The 17,995-nt window shown below is 39.0% G+C and overlaps 1 protein-coding gene across 5 annotated transcripts in view; it reads right to left on the bottom strand.

The window, feature by feature from the left end:
- Positions 1-17,076, bottom strand: part of IKZF4 (IKAROS family zinc finger 4) — a 60,921-nt gene extending 43,845 nt beyond the window's left edge. For 2 of the 5 annotated variants that reach the window (XM_060763880.2, XM_060763882.2), the window contains exon 1: positions 16,661-17,074. The gene's annotated coding sequence lies outside the window, so the exon portion shown is untranslated. Of the gene's footprint in view, positions 1-16,660 lie in introns of all 5 variants that reach the window. The other 3 variants (XM_060763881.2, XM_067463941.1, XM_060763883.2) reach the window with 2 other exon arrangements.
- Between the last annotated feature and the right edge of the window lie 919 nt (positions 17,077-17,995).

The following is a 17,995-nucleotide window of genomic DNA, read 5'->3' as shown; positions in this document are numbered from 1 at the left end:
TTCATGACAGAGCAGCTTTCTAAAAAGGAAGACAATGCAGTCCATTCTCCATGGCAATAGAAGGACAAAGGAGCATGGTCTTCAATTACAACACCTTTAAGAAATGAGAATAATCTCTCAGCATAAAGGAACATGCAGGCATGAGACCAAGTTATGGAATAAATTAATGAATGGTTTGCTAAAGTAAGCCCTTCTAATTTAAGAGAGGAAAAGGTGTATATGGGTAAGCTAAGGTCTCATGTCTGGGAAGACATATACTAATATAAGCATAATAGAGATTCAGCATCACATGGCACATTAGCATAATGTAAAGGTATAAAAGGAAATAAAAGTAGAAAATACAAATACTTTTAGAAAGTGGAATTGATTTCATTCAATTGCTATCATGATCAAGAGACTGACTAAAAATAGAACCAAACGAGCACTTGCTACATGATGACTACTTTAGAAATTTATCATGCTTAATTGCAAGGCAAGTCAATGTGCAAGGATACACCAAGCACTGACAACTATCTACAGCTCCATTTTAGTTTTTGTTCCCACATATTTCCATTTATGAAGTTTTATATTAGCCAGTATGGAGTAAGCGATCCCACTCAAAAATTAGCAAAAGATGACCTTCCCTTTCATAGAAACCCAACTTTCATATTCAGAACCAGCAAAGTAAGCAACTGAATACATGTATTTTTCAACATTCAGTGAAATTTATGTGTGTATATGATGTTCACATACTGAAAAGATGAGGAAAATCACTCTGTACTGTCTATATACAGGTTCTAGACCCTAATAGCCTCAAAAGCACTTAAATAATACATTATCAGCAATGCTACTTTCATTACCAAGATTCTTCTATGTTTGCTCACAGGAAAGTCACATTCAATAAAGGACCTTTCCAAAGTTAATTAAAAGCTTTTTTGGTTGCAGATTCTTTCCTTGAATTACGTACTTCAGGTAATGTTACAGAGCTTTTTTACTGAGTGGTTTCTCTTGATCACAACCGATAAACAGAAACTTGTAGCCTCTTAATGACCTCTTGAACATTGTTTTACTCTTGTTTTACAATAGCAGTTAAGAAAAATGAGGGAACATATTGTTAACGTTTTTCTTCTCAAAGAAATAGAAACAAATATTTGGAAAATAAGATACTAATGACAAAGCCATTAAAAGGTGATTTATTATTATAAAACAACCAGAACCCCAGCGCAGGAAACCTTTAATAGAGAGCACAGTAGTCCACACAAAAAAAGCTTCAATTTTATTTCAATAATTAATAAACACAACAGGTCTTCCACCCCTTTCTTGAAAAGCACGGAACCCCATCAATATGACAAAGCCACTTGTACAATCTAGAACCAAGATTATTAGTAAAAAAAACTGAGTGAATTCAAGGTGGCAGTTCCACTTAATTTCTTGGTCCACTTTTGAGGCTGGATACATTATACACATTACATTTTGGCAACTATAACCTATAATGAAAATTCACTCTGCCCTGCTTATTGTCCATTTTAGATCTCCTAGCATCCACTGACTTATTCTACTTCCTTGTTAGAAACCGAAAGACTACTATGCTGGCTTTGAAAACAGAAACCCTGAAAACTCAGCTACCTGTGATGGAGATAAACCAGTTAGGGTACCCAAGCAAGATATATATCCAAGGTACAAAAGTAATCAAATACATACCGGTGTACCTGTCCACACATAATTTGTCTGTCTTTGTACATTACTGGTACAAGCAAACAGCAGAATGTTTCTCTTTATACAATTTTATTGTGTTTATATCTTAGCCATTCTTCCATGATAAGCATATAATATATGCATATTTTCCAGACAGTTTTTCATCTAGGCACAAACCAGACCTATTTAGCTTCTGAGTTTCACTCTTCCAACAATCACTGTAATGCCATAACTGGAAGACTCCACTTAAAAATAAACTTAGTTCTTACCTATTTCACCAAAAGGAAAAAAGGACATTTTGGCACTAGAACACCATGCTAGTGAAATTTTGCAATAATAATGAAGTTAAGAAATATTACATACACCTCTTACACAATACATCCACAGCTCCACAAAATACAAGTTCTGTGGAACACATGCTAGCCCAGTATGAAGTATACATCTGTATCTTGTCTCATGGCAGCTACACAACTGCAAGAGTCAAAATGTTGTATTAACATTCCAGACTAAATGAAAGTACTTTCAGAAAAATCAGTCATTTACCAAGGAGAATTTCTCCTGAGCGCCAAACAGTTCTTCGAAGTTAACTGACTTTCCACATTTTTGCCAGCAGAACTTCCAGATCATCAAAGCTGAACATAAAATGTAGTCCATTGTAAAATGACCTCAGAGTATGTTCAAAAGAAAGTTGCAGTGGCAAAGCTAGGTAATTCTTCTCATCATTTCCTTTTTTCTGATCATATACCACTATTGCTATGTAACCCAGGATGGTAGACAGCAAACAAAATAGGTTAGGAAACCCTTCTGAGAAAGAGAAAAATGCTATACTGAACACAGCTCTCCATTTAAGGACCATACTACTAGAAAAATTATCCATAAACAGGCATCAGGTGGGCATTTTAAAGACAAATATTAAAAATGGATTTACTGCAAGTGGTTACAAGAGCGGGGACAGAAGTATCCAGTAACTGAATAATTGTGTGAATGTGTATTTTTCAACAAGCAGGAAAAAATTCACAAATGTTTTTAATTACTAAAGTTTTTTAAAAAAGGAGATTTGATCATTTTGAGCAGCAGGTTCAAGATACACCTGAAATATAACAAAGACCAGGAACCAAAATGGCTACATTATCAGCAAAACAGAACTTAGAAAAGTTAATTTTGACTAAGTGACAAAGGATTCTTGGAGTAAAAAAAGCTAAAGACAATATTTTATAGATATCAACATTAGGCTGTTCTTCAATAGCTATTGTGTTTCATAGAAGCCTTTCATGCACAGTAAGATTCCTGTATCCATGGGGGATACGATTCCAGATTACCTGAAACTGTGGATATGACCAAGGCCATTTTAGCATACCACAGCGTCATCATAGGGCCCCTAGAAATTCATAAACAGGTATCCTCCCTAGGAATTTTTTAGGTCCTCTAGGGTGACTCTATGATAATATAAAATTGCCTGGAGCAGCCACCAAATTCCTAAAGAAACCATTTTCCCCTGGGAATGAGTAAGATAAACCACGGACATGGGTTCTGCAATAGTGGGGGCCCTACTTTATTCTTCTCATTCTATAAACATACCACATCTAATGGATTAATTAATTTGCAGAGGCAAATACTTTGGTTATGTGACTCAACTAATCATTTGCTGAACATCTGATTTTACCTAACAACAGTTCTTTACCTACCAGTTCTTTCAATGACATGAAACCATTACTATATTTCAGTATGAGGTTACCAAAATAAACACAAACTAATATGTTTGAATAATCAACACCGCTGCCTGGATTCTGTAAGACAGAAAATATTTTGTCTTTGCAAAAGTAGTTAGCATTGTGCTTCCTTAGATGACAGGCAACTGGGATCATATGTGTCCACAAAGAAGATAGGTAGAAGCCATATAAAACTGTCTCTCTTTTTCTGAGATCCATGTGTGCTCACATGCTTTGTAGCAGAACTCCCTAACAAGATAACAACAATATTACAATAGTCTCAGGGAGAGAAATCCACACAGCTTTGGGATTCAAAACCAGAATGTAAGGAAACTTCAAGACTTCACACACTGCAAGAAAGAAATCGGGCCAGTGTCTAGAATCCCCTCCAGGCTGAGAATTAAGAACATTAGCACACTGAAAGTAGAGCACAGTGGCTTCAGAAGCCCTTGAAGTTCCTTTCACTTTTGAAATAAGGGCTTTCTTTCCCCCAAGTGACAAAACTTAGGGAGTAAAACCTTCAGAAGTAGTCCAATTATTTTATACATATATATATACACACACACCACAACCTACAACCTCTGCATGGTAGTGTTTATGAGTATTCTTTGTGAAAGGAAGAAAGAAAGCTCAGCATTTTGTTTTGTGTTTTTTTTTTAAAGAAAGCAGTAACTGAAATGTCACAGTGAACAGAAATGTAGCTGGACCTTTACATATCTTCCTGCTATCCCTGGGCATCAGTGCATTATCTGAATGCACAGTTCCAAACAGGTATTTCTAGCAAGTATTTAGCATGGGCTAAATACTGGACTAGCAACTGTGGGTGGCAATCAGATTGTACATCCACTGGTGATACACATTGCTTTCCATGGGGATATGCATTCAAATACATGTTGAATGCTCATTTCCATCATCATTCACTTTTGAGGTAGAGTGATTCACAGCTTCTGCATCCAAAAATTCAACCCACCATGGCTAGAAAATATTTGGGGAAATCCCAAAAGCAAACCTCGTTTTTTTCACATGTCTACTGTTCATATCTTGCTGAAAATAGAATTAAAAACATATGCACAGGGGTGCACATCCGGTGTCTAATCCCACAAGTAACCTACAAAAAGAAACCTGTTTCTATTCATAATGTATTTCAATGGATTATGGCCTTAGTATGGTCACTCTCCATCTTGAATCCAAGGTTCAAATATACATGCATGTAGGCCATTCCAGGTTTTTCTAGAAATATATACAGGCCAACTTTTGAATGTCATGGGAAATCTCATAGCTTCTTTTAAAAATAAGATAAAAGTGTATGGCTTCAGGGTGAGAAGGGCAAAATATAAATGTTTTAAATAAATAAATAAATTTTATGGACATGGCGAAAAGCCCACAATGTTTAATAATTTGTGCTACTGAGTGGGTGGGCATCTCCAGTGGCCAACGAAACCCATGCCTTTTCTGTGACTCTTACAGTATCGTTGCCAAGTCAATAAGAAGAATGTCCAGTGTGGATCATACCAACAATATATAAACAGAATGCCAAAAATGGCATTATCTTGGCACCCTAAACAGACAAGCTGGCACCAATATTCTGGATCTGCATGCCAGCTGATTCACCAGTCCTACACAAAGATAGTATTCTAATACAACCAACTCCTTCCTACAAACCACAATAAATAAGTTTCTGAAAACCCAGAAGGCTAAATGCATATGAACTGTATATCCTGGGTTTGGGAGCACATCATTTAAAATCTCAACCCAACCACAATCCTAGATTGTTGGATGTCCTGGTTTAATCTTAAACATAGTTTACCATAACTTTCCAATAAATAGAAATGCAAAACAGGGACAACACCACTTTTAAAGCAATTCTTAATCAAATGCAAAGGTGCCTCAAAAACATAAGAAAAGAAACACCAAAGCAATGTGAACATTGTTAATATCATCATACAAGTTTCTAAAATATAGGTAATACAATGGAGACAGAATAGTATGCACATCACGAGGACAGAAAAAGCAACAGCCCTAGCCTGGCAGCTACTGTGAGGGAGATGGGGATGCAAAGCATGAGGAAGTGTAGGTGAGAGCAGCCCCAGTGCCCACATCTACCTTTTCTAGTATGACCCCTACCATTAGAGCAGCAATGGGGACTGTTGGGGACTGTAGGTCCCCACCTGGCAGCTCTAGAGCAATGGCATCAATGCTGCTAAAATACACAGGAATGACAAAGCTGCCTGGGAAGAAAATTTCAATAAATGTAGCAAAACCGAGAAACTACATTACTATGTAGAAAAGTGGGGAAGGGAAAAGAAGTAACTGCAGTTACAGTGGCAGAGGACACATAGTTTTCTACTGAAATGCATGTGTAATGCTAGGCTTTTTACCTGAAAGCAAAATCGACAATATGTGAAGCAAATGCAAAACAGTAGTTCTCTTGGAAGAGAAAGTCAGTGCACTATAGCTATGTGTAGATTCCCTTCAATGCATCAGAGAACCTGAGGACTTCCTAGAGAGAATACAGGGAGAATTGATCCTGGTTTAAATCTGAAGGATGAAGCAAACTACATCCCATGGTACTAAAGGAACGTACACATATGTTCTCTGAACTCTTTGCTATAATTATTGGGAAACTGTGGTGAACAAAATGCCAAAGGGCTGGAGAAGGGAAAACATTATCCCTCTCTTCAAAAAAACGCAAAAAAGAAGACTCAGAACTATGGGACAGTCAGCCTGATGACAATACCAGGAACATATTGGAGCAGATTATACAGGAATCTGTCTGCAAATATATTGATGACAATGAAATGATCATCAGGAGTGAGCATGGGGCAAATTCTACCAAAATATCTTATATCTTTTTTCAATCAGATCACTGGTATAGTAAATGGTGGGAATGCTGTGGATGTCATTTATCTGGATTTCAGCAAAGCATGTGATAAGGTGTGGCTAATACATTGGAAGATAGGAAAATAACTGAGAATGTAGATAAACTAGTAAATTAGGTAGAAATTAATAAAAAGAAATTTAATAGAGACAAATACAGTATTCTACACTTAGGCTGCAAAAACTATACACACTAGCATAGGATAGGGAATACATGACTCTGAAGTACCACATGCAAAAAAGTGTCCTAGCATTATTGTTGATCATAAACTAAACATGAGCCAGCAATGTAATGTTACAGCAAATAAGATGAGTGCTATATTTGCCTGCATTAATAAAGACATAGTTAAGGGAAGTAATAGTCCAAGTATAATCCATACTAGTTAGGTCTCAGCTGGAGTACTTTGTTCAGTTTTGAGCTCCTCATTTTAAAAAGGGCATACACAAGTTGGAGCAAGTTCAGTGATGGACAATAAGGATAAGAGAATAAAGAGAATAAAACATATAAGGAAAGCTTGAAGGAGTTGGGTACATTTAATTTCATGAAAAGAAGACTAAGAGGTGACAGAATCATAGAATATAGAGTTGGAAAAGACCACATGGATACACTCTTTAAACACCTCAAGAACTGCCACAGAGAGGAGGGGGCAGACCTGTTCCTTGCTTTCCCAGAGGGTAGGATCAGGACTAAAGGTTATAAGGCAGCAGATGTCATTTGAGCATTAGAAGGAATTTCTAGACAGTAAAAGAAGTTTGGCAATATAATCAGCTGCTTAGAGAGATGGTGGGGTCTCTTTCTCTGCATGTCTTCAAAAAGAAGCCGGGCATCTTCCGGCTAGGAAAGCTTTAGCTAGAAATCCTGCACTGAGCAGGGGCTTGGACTCAAGGGCCATTGGGGCCCCTTCCAACTCTATAATTCTATGATTTGCTCTCCAAGCATAAACATCTGACATACATTTTTTTCAGCACCTTCACACTCTACCACAGGGACCCCCAAATTATGTTCCATGGGCCAGATGCGCCCCTCCAAGGTCATTTACGCAGCCCCTGCCTTAAACTTTTGACTTAGGGTTGCGTCCGAAACATCTTGAAGGCACGTAACAACAATTCTAATTAACTTGACTATCTAGTCAGGCAAAAGTAGGCCAACACTTCCCACTGAAATACTAGTAAGTTCGTGTCAGTTTAAATTGTTTTTCAATTTAAATATTGTGTTGATCTTTCATGGGTTTTTTTGCTTTATAAATAAGATGTGCATAGGAATTTGTTCATTTTTTTCAAAGTAGTCCCATCCCGTCCCGTCCCCACACACACACACAACAGTCAGAAGGACCATGAACCTGTCCTTGACTTTAAATGTTTGAGGACATCTGCTCTACCACTTTGTCCTGAACTAAGATATAGGATATATCAGAGGGCTCTGCTTGATGTGTTGCACTAGTAGAGGTAGCCATCTAAGAGAAAGAAGGTGGGAAATACAGAGCAATAAAGGTCAAAACTAAGTAGTTCCTATATTTTAAGTGGTGGTTAAAGATGAATTTCAAATCTTGAACAAGTGAAGAATACTGATGCAACAGATAAAAGCAGAATAGCCAGCTGCAATTGTTAAATATACAGCTGCAAGCAGGACACTATGGCTGCAATTCTCTGAATGAAGATGCTTTTAAGTCTAAGTTAAAACCAGAAGGGCTTTCAAGTCTGTATAAATCTTCTAAGCTCTATTTACATACATATATTTCACGTGTTAAATCAGTAAGTCCCTTAACAAACCTAATTTTAAGGAACACTCAAATATAACTTTAGTGAGCATACAACAAGACGGAGAAATAGTGTGTCTCGAGCTCAGCAAGAGGAACTACTAACTGTACTAGAGAATATGAAGAAAAAAAGGGAGAGAAGCATGAAGGACTTATAATTCTGCATATGGAAGGCAGTGTGAAGTGGAGGGGGGAGGACAAGTAGCCTTTTTGCAACCTCTACCCTATGCTCCCAGCAATGAGATAAAAAGCCATGGCAACAAGAGTAAGCCAAGCAAAATGCCCAATTCCCATTAAAGCCCAGTGCACAATCAGGATTTCATTGAAGAGGAGATAGGCATGAACCTCTAACCAATCTTGTGTCTGGGAGTTGCTGGCAACCTGAGCCAAGGATTAAAGCTTGAATTTAGAGAAGGGAAGCCTTAGAAAGTTCTAAAAAGGCTATATTGTTTTCCCCAGCCTATTGTTTCCATGAGCAGCCGCAGTAGTTTATTTTCCTATGTGAGTTGTTTTCCATTCCAGGCTGCATAGAGAAGTTAGTCAGATGAACCAACAATTCAGAGTAGGGATGTGTGTATGTCTTGACTGCTACAAACATTCCTACAGCATCCCTGGAAGAAAACTATTCTTATCTGCAAACAAACAAAAAGCTAATAAAGATATCAAATTGGCAGTCCATTATGCACCAGTGCTTTCCCAGTGGTGATAGTAAATACCTTCTGGCTGTGTCACAAAAAATTAAAGAAAACCTGGATTGTGAAAATGGACAAACTAGAGAAAAAGCAGTCAGAAAAGGAAGGTCTGTCATGAAAACTCTTAAGCACATTAGTAAAACTGTTATTGCATCTGCTACCACCTTAGCACTGAAAAATAGACTATTTGATTTTATATAGATCTTATACCAGTATTCCCCAGCCTGGTACACCTTGCCACTCCGAGCTTGTTCAGCAAATGATCACAGTGGCTGGGGATGATGTGAAAGATAGTCCAACATCTCTGGCAGGTGTATACTGGGAAAACTGTCTTAAAACAACAGATATGCTACTGGAAACTTGAAGTATTTTGCCACATGTCAACACCTAATATTTAGCATTCCAGCCCCGATTTTCAGCACTAGTTATATGGAGTACAGATAACTACCCTGAATTCACCAGACCCATCTGATCTTGGAAGCTAAGCAGGGTCGGTCCTGACTAGCACAAGTGAGATACTGCTAATGAATACAAGCTGCTGGAGTCATCGTAAGTTAGCACGCAATTTGGAGGCACATATGAACACAATCACACAGGAGGATCATATCACTAAAAGATTAAACAACATACTTGATCTCATACTTGCTTCTGTGAACTATTGGCCATTTAAGAAACATGATAAGTTTAACTTAAATATATTTCTACTGGGACTGCTTGGAAACAAGACAGGGGTTAGACTGTGGTTTTTTTCTTCAGTGCATACTATGACTTTAAAGAGCTGAATCCTTTTCTAATCTTTGGGACACTGACCTGACAAAAAAAATTGAGGTAGTAGAACTTGTGATTAACAGGCAATGATGATTTAACCCTACCTCATATTAAACACTGCTGAACATATAAAGTTCCCATGTTAACTGCTGAAAACCTGGCACACAGATTAGCAGCCTGGGTTCACTATACATTTCTATTGTAGCTCAAACTGCCAATCTGCTCCTTCAACTGAAGATCACATTGTTTTACAACTATCCATCTTCCACATGCAAGCATTTCACAATAAAGCTATTTTAAATTTCCATTTAGTCATTCTTATATGTTCATTCCAGTAGAACCCTGGATGTCTCCCTGAGGCCTATCGTTGCAGGCTAATGCACTTTAATTTTGTACTTTAAAATAAATTTACATACACATTCTCTCAAACAGCTACCACTGGGGAAGCTTCTTTTTTCAAAGAACTAAGCACATTTGACAACAGATTCCAGTCCCCCTTTAAGAAGTTAAAGATTAGGGATGAGGATAATGCCAATAATTATTATTTCAAATTGGCTCATGGGCCACTGCCAAAGATACATATGCAGCATTTCTTTGAACATTCATGCAGGAAAGTATTTCCAAACTCTCTCTCTCACACACACACACACACACACACACATTTATCAAACAACTTGGGTGGACAGCTATTCCCAGAAAGGTGGGAATAGGTACATCAGAAAAGAATAAGGCCCTCTTTCTTATTTTCCGTGCTACTTTCACTTCCTCTAGGAAGCCCTCCTTGGTCAAATCCTAGGAGAGAGAAACAAAGTAGATGCCAAATGATGGCAATTTTTACAAGAAACTATAGGGGAATTGGATGGAGTCAGAAATTAAGGATAAAAGGGACGATAAACCCTGGGACATCACCATGTTTATGTTACATGACTAAATACACCTTTCTCACAGTCACAGTCAGCATTGTACAATTGTACAGACTGTTTTACAATATTTTAAGTGTGTCTTCTCCAAGTTCACAGAGCAGTTTAGTGGTAGATATTGATGAAATATTGTTCTAAATGTATGATCTAGGACAATTACCCCTGGACTTCAGACTTCCTCACATCTTTTAGCTTCTATGCATTAATATAGACCACAGAGAATATAGTTACTTTAAAAGAGTGAATAAAAACAATGCAATAAATAAAACAAGAAATAGGGCCACAGTCTGTAAAAACTTTCCATCTAAACATTAGATGTCATAAGAGAAACACCATTGCCACACATCACTCCCACTTTTTGGCCACTGAGCATGCAGAGTTATCACTAGGCTCTCCCTTCCTATGTATGTATACACATATATACATCACCTTAAAGCAGTGCTTCTCAAATGCCCCTTCCACACCTGCCCTATATTATAGGATCTGATCCCAGATTATTTGCTTTAAACGGGATTATATGAGTCTCCACTGCCAGATAATCTGGGATAAACAGATAATCTGGGATCAGATCCTTGGATACATGGGCAGCGTAGAAAGGGCCAAATTGTGCTTCTCCAGATGATTTGGACTTCAGCTCACAGAAATCTTAGCCAGTTTAGTAGCTGTTAGGAATTGTGGAAGCTGAAGTCCACAAGATCTGGAGGAGCACAGATTAAGAAACACTGCCTTACCACCCTTAGAGAGTATCTTCCTTTCACTTCAAGAGGTTGACTTCCATACAACTGGATAGAAGACTCTTAATCACTCAACTAGATAAACGGATTAGTCAGGCTTTTAAAAAATCACAAGATTTTAAATAAAATACACATGGTAATGCAAATGGCAGCAACCAGAACACAATCCCTCTTACGCCATATACATCTAAAAAAAAGGAACCATACATTTTGCTTCAGAATTACTGTTTTGTACAAATATGCAAGATGTTGGACCAGCACAGATCATCATCAGTCACTAAAATACCACGGGTGATGCATTTCAGTAAGATGGAAATAACTTCTGACTATGATGATTCTTTGTCTTTCTGCCTCCTCCTCCCCCATCCCATCACCTTCTCTTTCTTTGCCTAAATCCCTCTGCTTTTGGAAACAGGGTCTCCCGATTAATATTTGGGTGGAAGATTATCAATAAATATCATGTGTTGTTGTAGACCATATTTCCAAAAAGGAAATGGTAAAGCACTTCTGAAAATTCCTTGCCTAAGAAAACAATTAAATTCATGGGGTCTCCATAAATTGCCAGCCAACTTGAAGGCAAACATTCAAATGAACTTAAAAGTTGTCAGAAACAGCTCTCAGTATGTGGAATTTCATTAGAGGAGGCTGATTCAAACAGAAAAAGAGATCACTTCACTCTTTAACTACTCTGTTAAAACCAAACAAAACTTTAGCAGGCAATGACCAACCCTAACACTTCTGAAGCCTTGTTTGGGATATTGACAGCTGACCATTCCAGTTTCTAATATCAATCCATTCTTCAAAGTCATTGTAAAGCAATACAGTAGCATTGTTATAGCATGTGAAAGTTCTTACATCATAAACTAGTGTGACACAATACACTCTTAACCCAGCAACTGAAAGTTATAGTCTTCCCTCAACATTCATTGGGGTTAAGGATGCTGGACCCCTACAAAAGTGAGGAAACTGTAAATAAAAAGTCATCTGGTTTATTCACCTTGCCGGGAATCACTAGGTCAGCTTCCACTTGAGGCCTAGAGATTTCTAGCGAGATCATGTGAATCAAACCCACAAAATGTAAATATGGAGTGCCAACTGTATATTAAACAGAAAAGTATGTACCATATATACTCGAGTATAAGCCAAGTTTTTCAGCCCCCTTTTTAGGCTGAAAAAGCCTCCCTCAGCTTATATTCAAATCAAAGTTATTTATTATTTTACTGGTTTATTATTTTTATCACATTTTTTGTTTTACTCTATTTATTATTATTACATTTCACAATCAAATGTAGATGAATTTACTTAATACACTGTCATGATTAAGAATGAACTTTAAACAGTGATATTTTTAATTGGAAACAGAAATTTTAATCTCTTTGAGACAAAGGCCCTTTCCACACTGCCATATAATCCAAATTATCAAAGCAAATAATCCACATTACCTGCTTTAAACTGGATTATATGAGTCTCCACTGCAATATAATCTAGTTCAAAGCACATAATCTGGGTTTTATATGGCAGTATAGATGGGACCATAGAAATGTTCATGGATTAATAAATAGCTGGGCTTCTAATACACATATTCATAGCAACTTCTAAACTTTATATTATTTGAATAAGGTAGCAGATAAAGCCTAACAGTCAGTTTAGGCATGAAAAGTCTATCTACGAAGCCAGTGCCAGCTCATATGACTTTAATGCACCCAGCCTAAGAAACCTGAAACTCCCTGAAGATTCACTCACCTGATACACGTTTAGTAGCATTAAACATTTGCTAGAGAATGAATGGAGTCGTGCTTTTATCTGATGAGCTTCAATGAACCTAGAGAGTACATTTAGCCCCCACAAATACAGTTTTTGTGAGCACATACTATTGCATTCATTGCACTAAACATTAACCTGGATCCAGTACTGTACCTGCAAAAATCCAATAACTAGAACTTACACTCCTTGCAACCAATAGTATTTCATAAAAATTATTCATGATAAAAATTGCATTGCTTGCCACACAAAGTTGAAGATGTGTAGCAGAAAAATCAGAACAGCCATTTCTCAAATATTACTGAAGATCACCCAACAAAAGAAAACATAAAACCTCACTAAACTGTGTCATACAGAATACTGTAATACAAGACAACTCTGTCTCTTCCTATTGCTTCAAACCAAATGCCTTCTCTATTCCTTTATGCTGCCAAAGCCACCAAGCTTCAGACAGTCGAATTGGAATTTGAGTCTGGGTGCTATAATGTTGATTTCTATGCAAAATATTCAGCTATTGGCTCCAGAGCAAAATACCCAGTGTGGCTTATTTCTCTAAACATCACAGGAAGTGACTGAAGTAAAGAGGGAAAAATCCCCCCCCCCAAAAAAAATTCCGATGTATTTGTTGTTATATGCTTTCAAGTCATTTCCATTTTTTGTCACTGGGTTTTCATCTTCCTTTGAGGCTGAGAGAGAGTGACTTGCTCAAAGCCACCTGGTGGGTTTTCCATAATTGAGCAGGGATTTCAGTCTTAACCTCCTGATCATAGTCCAATGCTCAAACTACTACATCACACTGGCTGTATCTTTGTATGTGCTAGCATACAAAACAAACAAACAAACAATAAAACAGAAGGAAAACCATTAAAACGAATGTTCCTATAAAGTTTCCACATTTTTCAAAGCAACAAATTTGGTTTTTTTTTCTTTATTTGCTTTTTTTAAAGTTCTGGAAATACTTATACTCCTGTTATTTCTCTCATTCCAATAGTAATTTTAAAAGCAACATACAAACTAGTGTCACTGTTTAGATTTAATACATATACGTGTGTGTGTGATTTAGAAAAGATGTTATCTGAAAATGAAGTTTGGAGTAACTGGAACTGGTAAGAAGGTTTACTGGCATGATGGAACATTTTCTTCTTTCAAACATAACCACAAATAGCTAAATACTGCAGATAAGACTTAGAATGCCCCCCCCCCACCCTGTTGTCTTTCCAGTAGCAAGCTAAAACCTTTTCACTCTCACAGGCTTTTAATGAAGGAAGTTTGTAAGAATTAGCCAAGTGGTGCTGTGTAACGTTTTAATCATTTTAAAAGTTTTTAATGGCTTTAAGTGATTTTAATTATGTATTTTAACAATTCTGTATTTAATTATAAGTTGTAGCTTTTTAGTTGTGTTATTTTGAATGTTGCAAACTGCTTTGAGACTCCTTTAAGGGAGAAAAATAGGGTATAAATAATAATAATAATAATAATAATAATAACAACAATGTAGAATCTCGTTAAACTGCACCCATGGGGTACACGTCAGATAAATATAGTCTCTGGTTGATTACGAGTTGATATTAAAAATAGCTTTAACTAATGCTATACTCTACACCAGGGGTCCTCAAACTAAGGCCCGGGGCCCAGATATGGCCCTCCAAGGATCAACCTAAGTCTAAAACAACTTGAAAGCACACAACAGCAACAACAATTCTATGTCATATGCCAAAAGCGGACCCACACTTCTCATGGAAATACTAATAAGTTTTGTACTTGTTAAAATTGTTCTTCATTTTAATTATTGTATTGTTTTAAAGTGTATTTTTGCACTACAAATAAGATATGTGCAGCGTGCATAGGAATTCATTTTTTTTTTCAAATTATAATCTGGCCCTCCAACAGTAGAAGGACTGTGACCTGGCCCTCTGCTCTACACTATATCATACCATACATTCTGTATTGCCTTGATATTAACATTGAAATACAGTAATTAAAAGCAAATCAGAGAAACAGAAACAAACTTAATGTAACATAGTTTTGGGGTTTTTTTTACTGTATTATAAAACAGTGTTTTTAAAAGTATTGTTTCCTCAATATTTTTTGTTGCCAGTAGCTTGGGAGTTCTGGTTGCTTGAGTTCCAGTTAACTGTATTTGTTTTTAATATTTCTATGTCTAATTTTAATATTGATATGTCGTAGGTTTCAAATTGCATTGTTTTTATCATTGGAGGCCACTTTGAGTTTCCTTTAAGAGAAAATACTTGAGTATTATAGTTGACAATGATATTATTATTATAATAATACAAAAATACCTCTAATATCCTAGATCCTAGGGAAGAGTCCAATATTCTGAAACTAATCCCAGACACTTGGACCTAATGTGCATGTGTGCTGTGTTGTCATGTACATGTAAATATAATAATAATAATAATAATAATAATACAAAAATACCTCTAATCACCTACATCCTTGGGAAGAGCCTGAAATTCAGAGATGAATCCCAGACACTTGGACCTAATGTGCATGTGTACTGTGTTGTTATGTACATGTAAATATAATAATAATAATACACAAATACCTCTAATATCCTAGATCATTGGGAAGAGTCCGATATTCAGAGACGAATCCCAGTCACTTGGACCCAATGTGCATGTGTGCTGTGTTGTTATGTACATGTAAATATAATAATAATGCAAAAATACCTCTAATCACCTAGGTCCTTGGGAAGAGCCTGATATTCAGAGATGAATTCCATACACTTGGACCTAATGCACATGTGTGCTGTGTTGTCATATCCATGTAAATATAATAATAATAATAATAATAATAATAATAATATAATACAAAAATACTTCTAATTTCCTAGGTTCTTGGGAAGAGCCTGGTATTCAGAGACGAATCCAAGACACTTGGACCTAATGTGCATGTGTGCTGTGTTGTTATGCACATGTAAATATAATAATAATAATAATAATAATAATAATATAACAATACAAAAATATCTCTAATCTCCTAGGTCCTTGGGAAGAGCCTGGTATTCAGAGACGAAACCAAGACACTTGGACCTAATGTGCATGTGTGCTGTGTTGTTATGTACATGTAAATGTTATAATAATAATAATAATAATAATAATGAAAGATAGGATCTGTTAGCCCCAGTTCTGGAAAGCTACTTGCAAGGACAGACAAATGCTGCCCAAATCTACCAGCCTTGCCTTTGCCCTTGACTATCCATGCATAAGAGGCACTTTGGAGAATGTGCTTACACTGAGTATTATGTGAGGTTCCTAAATTCCTTCCCTTGGAGGCAGAGATGTTCCTGAAGATTAAAAAAAAAAAAAGCCGAGGAGGAGGCAGGCCATGAAGGAGCAACAAGAAGAAAAAACGACAGCTTGGAACACAAATGAGAGCGGGGAAAAAGAGGTTCTCCTGCCTGAGCCTGGCGCCAAGTCTGCAAAACTTGAAGGAGAGGGTGGGGATCCCTCGCGCAGGTGAGACAACCACCCCAAGTGTGTCTGTGTGAAGGATGAGCAGGGTGGGAAGAGAAGGCGAGGGCCACCCAGTCCCACCTGAAGGGCTCCTGAGGCAGCCCCTGGCTCAACTCAGGCAACTTCTCCAGGCCCCTCTCTCACTCAGCGGCTCTCCCTGCCCAAAGCGAGGCAGAGGCACGGCCCAAGTTTCTCCTCCGCGCGGTGCCTGAGTGACCACCGCCCTCACAATAGCGCCCGCGCCCCGCTCGCCTCGCGCCCCCTCCCCCTCGGAGCCCCTCGAGAAGCGCACCTTGTGGTCCCTCCGCGCGTCCGGCGGGCGAGCGCTTTTGGTCCCCTCCGAGCCCCCGTAGGGCGGCCCTCACCTGAGCCGAGGGGGCGCCAGGCCGCGTTGGGGAGGGCCCCCCGGCCGCCCGCCCGGCCCACCCACTGGAGGGGGCTCAATGGCTCCGAAGCAGCGGCGGCGGCGTCTTCGGCGGCTCCATCCACAGCGCCTTCACCTGAGGAGGAGGGAGCGAGCCCCCCTCCCCTTCCCTCCCCGAGCCACTTCCGGTCCCTCTGCCAGGAGACAGGCGCGGGGAGGCGAGCGCCGAGAGGCTCGAGTGGACACAGCGCGCGCCCGGGGCATCCTTCCGTCAAAGGGGCCAGGCGAGCAGGAGGAGGAGCGCGAGCGCCCAGCGCCTCGAACAGGCGCCCAGGGACTCCCGGAGGAGCGCCGAGCCAGTCGATGGAGGAGGGGGAAGGAGTCCTGAATGGCAGGCGCGGGCAGAGCGCCGATCACATCGATTGGCCTCTCCAGGCTCACCCGGCCTCTTCCAACGGCAGGCAGGGGCAGCCGAGCGCCGAAAGCATCCAACTAGGCTTCAAGGCTGAGTACCTTTCAGCCTTTTCCCGAGAGGAGCTCTAGTTTTACAAGATCTTACATCAGCCATAGGCAAACTGGGGCCCTCCAGGTGCTTTGGACTTCAACTCTCACAATTCCTAGCAGCCTCAGGCCTCTTCTTTTCCCCCCTCAGCCGCTTAAGCACACCAGTAGCCCGGGACCACTGGTAAGGCTGCCCTCATAGAATCATAGAATCAAAGAGTTGGAAGAGACCTCATGGGCCATCCAGTCCAACCCCCTGCCAAGAAGCAGGAATATTGCATTCAAATCACCCCTGACAGATGGCCATCCAGCCTCTGTTTAAAAGCTTCCAAAGAAGGAGCCTCCACCACACTCCGGGGCAGAGAGTTCCACTGCTGAACGGCTCTCACAGTCAGGAAGTTCTTCCTCATGTTCAGATGGAATCTCCTCTCTTGTAGTTTGAAGCCATTGTTCCGCGTCCTAGTCTCCAAGGAAGCAGAAAACAAGCTTGCTCCCTCCTCCCTGTGGCTTCCTCTCACATATTTATACATGGCTATCATTTCCCCTCTTAGCCTTCTCTTCTTCAGGCTAAACATGCCCAGCTCCTTAAGCCGCTCCTCATAGGGCTTGTTCTCCACACCTTTTATCATTTTAGTCGCTCTCCTCTGGACACATTCCAGCTTGTGAATATCTCTCTTGAATTGTGGTGCCCAGAATTGGACACAATATTCCAGGTGTGGTCTAACCAAAGCGGAATAGAGGGGTAGCATTACTTCCCTAGAT

The sequence above is a fragment of the Anolis sagrei genome, chromosome 2 (assembly GCF_037176765.1).
Source record: "Anolis sagrei isolate rAnoSag1 chromosome 2, rAnoSag1.mat, whole genome shotgun sequence".
NCBI classification, from domain to species: domain Eukaryota; kingdom Metazoa; phylum Chordata; class Lepidosauria; order Squamata; family Dactyloidae; genus Anolis; species Anolis sagrei.
The sequence above is the reverse complement of the archived record's forward strand: the minus strand, read 5'-3'. Positions and strand labels throughout refer to the sequence as shown.